Genomic DNA, 6,336 nt, shown 5'->3' on the forward strand with positions numbered 1-6,336 from the left:
CTCTTGCCTTCTCAATATGAGGGATGAGAAATTAACTCTCACGCTAACTCCCTTATCCCTTTACTTTCCACATTTCAATTTTTGTTTATATACTTGTTTTTAGGTCTTATAGTGATGGCCTTTATGACTTTGAGTTTCTGTTTCCAATGTAATGACTTCAACCATCATACGCTGACTCCTAAAAGAGAGCTTTAGGGCCGGCCCGTGGCTCACTCAGGAGAGTGTGGTGCTGATAACACCAAGGCCATGGGTTCGGATCCCTATATAGGGATGGCCGGTTTGCTCACTGGGTGAGCGTAGTGCTGACAACACCAAGTCAAGGGTTAAGATCCCCTTACCGGTCATTCTTTTTTTTAAAAAAAAAAAAAGAGAGAGCTTTAGAAAAAGGCCAATGGATGAGTCTTTAATGATGGAATTTTAGGCCCTAAGTTAACAAGGTGGGAAGGTGTTTGGAGGCTGGAGGCCAAGATGGTAGCCTGGAAAAGCCCAGGCTTTGGAAGAAGGCTGACAGATCTGAGGCCAAACTCAGCTTTGCCCTGCATTGGTGTTATGAACGTGGCTAAGTTTCACAACCTCTTTCAGTCTGTTTTCTCATCTATAAAATGGGGTTTGTATTAGTCCTTTCTGTGTTGCTATAACAGAATACCTGAGACTGGGTGATTTATAAAGACAAATGAAATTTATTGCTTATCGTTTCTGAGGTTGGGAAATCCAAAGTCCATCTGGTGGTGGTGACAGTGACTCAGGAGACTCACATTGCAAGATGGTGGAAGCAGAGAGAGCAGAGAGAGAGACCGACTCTCCTCTTCTCTTAAAACCCTCAGAACCACACCCCTGACCACCATTTTTAATCCACTCACTACTGCACGGTCTACAACCCAATCACCTCTTCAAGGCCCCACCTCTCAATTACCATAATAGGATTTCCCACACTCTTAACAGTCACAGTGGGGGCTAAGTTTCTAATACATAAAACTTGGGGGACACAATTCAAGTTTCAGTGAGTTTTGGGGGGACATAATTTGATCTACTACAGTGTTGTTGGGATGCTTAAATGGGGTGAGGTATGTAAACATTTAGCATGGTGTCCAAAACAGAGTCCCTTCTCAGGTGACATTCATTCCCTTTCTTTACCTTCCCATTCTCCCTGCTCTCCTCCTGGGGCTCTGGTCACCAAAGGCTGGCCCTCGGCTCTCATTACAGTGGCTCCCTTCCCGGCCCTCTTTGGAAGAGGGTGAGATGAACAGGGGTAGGGAGACCTCTAAGATGCAGCCTTACAGCCTGTCACTTTGACACTCTGTGACCAGCAGGCATTCTTATGACAATTCCCTCCCTCTTCTATTTCCTATCTTCCAAAGGGCTTAGAGCCCTTTCAGGAAAAGGAATCAGATCAAAAGTGTCACTTGTATATTGACAAAAAAAAAAAATGTGTCACTGGCTTCTACTCATTCATTAACTCACTCCTTTAAGAAAGAGTGGCTCCTCTAGTAGGCCAGGCATTATACTCAGTACTGGGGATTGGTGCTCCAAAAGAGACCCAGTTCCTGCCTTCATGGAACTTATAGTCTAGTGTGAAGATAAACAAACATTAACCGACTAATCAAATAAACGTAAAACTGCAACTTCATTTAGTGATTTGAAAAAAAGTTAGGAGGTGCTATAAGAATGCCTAGTGAAGATACAACCTAGAGAGTGGTAACATTTGAACTGAGTTCTCAAGGATTAGTAGAACTAACACATTAGTAGAGGCACAGAGGCCAGCAAGAATAGGCCTGGCAGAGGCCGGCACGTGGCTCACTCGGGAGAGTGCGGTGCTGATAACACCAAGGCCACAGGTTCAGATCCCATACAAGGATGGCCGGTTAGCTCACTGGGTGAGCGTGGTGCTGACACCACCAAGTTAAGGGTTAAGATCCCCTTACCAGTCATCTTTAAGAAAAAAAAAAAAAAAAGAATAGGCCTGGCAGAAGGCAGACCATATAGGGCTGGCCCATGGCTCACTTGGGAGAGCGTGGTGCTGACAACACCAAGTCAAGGGTTAACATCCCCTTACTGGTCATCTTTAAAAAAAAAAAAAAAAGAAGGCAGAGCATATGCAAATGCTCTGTGGCAGAAGGGAGATGGTGAGCACAAGGGATTAGAGAGGGTCAGCAGGGCTGGAACAGAGGGAGGACAAAGGGAAAAGTGAGCCATGAGGCAGAAGGGGCGGAGGAGCCCACACAGGGTCCTATGAACTATAAGGAGTTTCATCTCCATCCTAAGGGCATTGGGAAGTCACTGAAGAATTTAAACAATGGCGGTTGGGCAGGTTGATGTATTCAGATTTAAATTCCCAAAAGATCACCTTGGCTGTTATATGGAAAGAGGATCAGAAGGTGCAGAAGGGCTTCAGACACCAGTTAGTAGGCCTTTGCTGTAGGGCTTGACTGGGGAGGTGGTGCTGTGAATGGAAAGAAGTAGACAGACTGGAGAACTATTTAGGGGGTAAATATTTAACAGAACTTGGTAATGGATTGAGGACATACAAATACACAAACTTCATGGATTTTTACACTGGGACAGACAGATTCATGCATGGAGCCTCTCTGAGCTTGTTTCCTCATCTGTAAACGGGGCTGGTGAGATTCTGCATGAGCATGCAGCATGAAAACTGTGAAGCTTGATGGCACACAAATGAGTTCTATTATTTATAATGTGAGGCTCCTTATTTATGTTCTTCCATCTCAGAATTGACCCATATCTCCTCATTGGCCTGTGTATGCCACCATTCATCAGTAAGTCTGCCCAAGATAAGGCAAACTCGAGCTAAAGACCAGAGATAAGATGGGAGGAAAAAGCCACCAGGACTGCATGACCACATCAAGGCAGGGAAACAAAGAGGGCACAGACCTGGGCAGAGGGGAATATGTCTGCCTTGTCCTCCTGGCCTGGCACAGGCAGACCCTAGCAGAACTAGGCTGTCTTAGTCTGTTTTCTGTTCCTACAATAAAATACCACAGACTGGGTAATTTATAAGAAAAGAAATTTATTTCTCATGTTCTGCAGGCTGGGAAGTCCAAGAGCATGGTGCCAGCATCAGGCGAGGGTCATCCCATGGCAGAATGGAGGATGTGAGCACATGAGAAAAAGAGCAAATGGGGGCTGAACTCATCCTTGTATCAGGAACCCACTCCCTCAATAACTAACCCACTCCTGTGATAACAGCACTAATTCCTTCATGAGGACAGATGCCTCATGACCTAATCACCTTGTAAAGGCCTCACCTTTTTATACCATCACGATGGGGATTAAGTTTCCAACATATGAATTTTGGGGGGACACATTCAAACAATAGCACAGGCTGTTCTTAAATGCCTTTTCTTTCCTTCTTTCATTAAAAATGTGTATCGTATAAAAGAAAAACATGTTTATTTTAGAAACTTTTCTAATTTTCTAAAACCTTAAAAATCCCACATAATGCCATCACCCAAAAACAACCACTACTAACATTCTGGCAAGTTTCCTTCTAGTCTTTCTTTTCTATGCATGTATATATTGAACATAGTTCAGAAAATGCTATACAGTTATTTCAAAAACTTTGAGGGCCGGTATAATGAATATGGAGGTTGTCATAGTGCGCTTCTCTCTTCATGATGGAAGCATCCCATGCTCACTAAAGGGAACTTGGAAAAAAAATTTTTTTTTTTTTAAAAAGATGACCAGTAAGGGGATCTTAACCCTTGGCTAAGTGAGTGAGCCACAGGCCAGCCCTGGGAACTTGGAAAATATCTTTAAAACTAGAAAGAAAATATTAGCTCGTAGTCCCGCCATTCAAATACCATCACTTTGGGTCCGGCCTATGGCTCACTCGGGAGAGTGTGGTGCTGACAACACCAAGGCTGCGGGTTCAGATCCCATATAGGGATGGCCGGTTTGCTCACTGGCTGAGCGTGGTGCTGACAACACCAAGTCAAGGGTTAAGATCCCCTTATCGGTCATCTTTAAAAAAACCAAAAAACAAACAAACAAAAAAAACAAATACCATCGCTTTCACCACTTTAATGGAATACCTTACAGTCTTTTCCCCCTGCATGTGTAGTTTTTCTTTTTAGTATGTAAGAAGCAGCATAAGGTAGTGTAAAAAGTGCGGTTTTTGATGTCAGAGAGATGGGATAAAATCCTAGGTCATGTACTTTTTTTTCAAGCAACATTTATCAAGCATTCATGGTGTCAAATGCTTTATGTGTATTAACTCATCTAATCCTCATAACAACTTTATGAAGCCCCACTTCGTATACAAAGAGACTAAGGCTCAGAGAGGCTAACTAACTTGCCTAGGGCCACTGTGATAGTAACTGGCAGATGCAAGAGTTAAACCTAGTATCTGAGTCTGAAGCCCACAAATTCCACCCCTATACAACTTTGTCTCCCACTCTTCACTGCAAGATCTCCATAGTTAGTGAACCTCTCTGCAAAATGGAAACAATTCTCAGAGTTGTTGAAAGCATTAGCAATCATGTATGTCAAGTGCCTGGAGGAACACAGTAGGTATCTCAAGGAAGGGTGCTGCTCACCACTCGAAAGCGAGTTTTTGTTTCAGGTAAGTTGAATTTGAGGTGAGGGTGGAACTTCCAGATGAAGACAGAATTGCTAATGCTACAAGCTGAGTGTTTATGTGTGGAAGCAGTGGGGCTGGCCTGCCTGGGTTCCAATCCCCACTCTGCCAGTGAACTACTGCCTTAGGACCTGACAAGTTAGTTCACCTGTCTCAGCCTGTCTGCTCATCTGAAACATGGGGATAAAAATAGTACCTACTCCTTTGGTTTGTTTTGAGTATGGGGTAATATGTGGTCTTTGTAATGGTGTGTACAATGGATGTAATGATAAACCTATGATAATGTAAGATTACCATAAGGTGATATTCCCCTGCATTAGGATTCTTGTATGTACAAGCTACTGGGGAAGGCAGGAATCAAATAAAGACAAAACCCTTTCTTCCCAGTAACTGCACAATCATTTGCTTCATTCCCAGCATACCATCATGGCCACCACCATGGAAAAACCCAGAAAACCCAGAGTGGTGGAGACAGACCCCAGATTCCCACCCCCAACAGCCATAATGTGGGCAGCTGGGGGATGCTGCAGTTCAGCAAGGAAAATGATCTGAGGATTGGCTACAGAACACACTAAGTAAAGCTGCTCTAGGTGAGAAATTGGGAAGAGTGTTCCCATTGGGTCGGGCTGTTGGGCCATCATGAAAAGGTGTGGAATCTCTTTTTTTGGAGTGCCTTAACAGGACTGATCTTGCTCTGTAGAGAACGGTCTTTTAAGAGTTCTTCACTCAGGAGCCGGCCTGGTGGTACACTGGAGAGTGCGCTGCTTGAGAGCGTGATCTTGCTCTGTAGAGAACGGTCTTTTAAGAGTTCTTCACTCAGGAGCCGGCCTGGTGGTGCACTGGAGAGTGCGCTGCTTGAGAGAGTGGTGGCTCTCCCACAGAGGGTTCGGATCCCATGTGGAGACCGGTTCCCGCTCACTGGCTGAGCGCAGTGCAGACACAACACCGAGGGTTGCGATCCCGTCTCCGGTCAGTAAAAAAGACAAAAAGGAAAAAAAAAAAAAAAGAGTTCTTCACTCAGGAAGAGCATGAGCTTGGCTTCCAGGAGCCCGCGGTTTTGTGAAGGGCAGTCACTCAGCTACCTCAGTGAGCTGGAACCTCTAAGCTTCCAAGAATGACAATTCAGTGGAAGAGAGTGGCCAGCTCTTGACCAGAAGCACCACTTTTGTGGGGAGAGAAGGCACCTGAGCTCCAGGAAATGTTAATACAAGATGAGGAAGGGCCTCCAACAAAAGGGAACACTACCGGTCAAACAGGGGAACCTGGACGCGGGGAAGCGCCTGCGCTTCTAAAGTTGGCAGAAGCAGGGCTTCCCGGAGCTGGCAAGGGCGGTGACACTGGAGCAGACATCTGGATTCCAGTCATCACAGGTGCAGCCATACCGCTGGGTTCTCTTCCCGCCACGAAATGGAAATGATTTCCCGAAGACTGGCAACCGACAGAGAGATCATTTGCACCAGGCTTTCCCACACGTCTCCCCCTCTTCACAAGCGCCTCAGGCCTGGGGCCGGGAATGCCGGCCCGACCGACAAGGGGCGGGAGGCAGCCGGCCCCCAGCGCCCGACCCCTGCGCGCCGGATTTCGCTGTAGCGTCCTGGCTGTTCCCGGCCTTTGGGGTTCGGGACGCCCTTCTGGTGCGGGGCCCCCTCACGAGGCTGGCCCCGGAGGAGCCCGCGCAGAGCAGCCTCGAAGGGACGTGGCACCACGCTCAGCCAGTGTCAGAGCGTCCCCAGGCCTCCGAG

Source organism: Galeopterus variegatus, unplaced genomic scaffold, assembly GCF_000696425.1.
Source record: "Galeopterus variegatus unplaced genomic scaffold, G_variegatus-3.0.2 Scaffold583, whole genome shotgun sequence".
Lineage (NCBI taxonomy): Eukaryota > Metazoa > Chordata > Mammalia > Dermoptera > Cynocephalidae > Galeopterus > Galeopterus variegatus.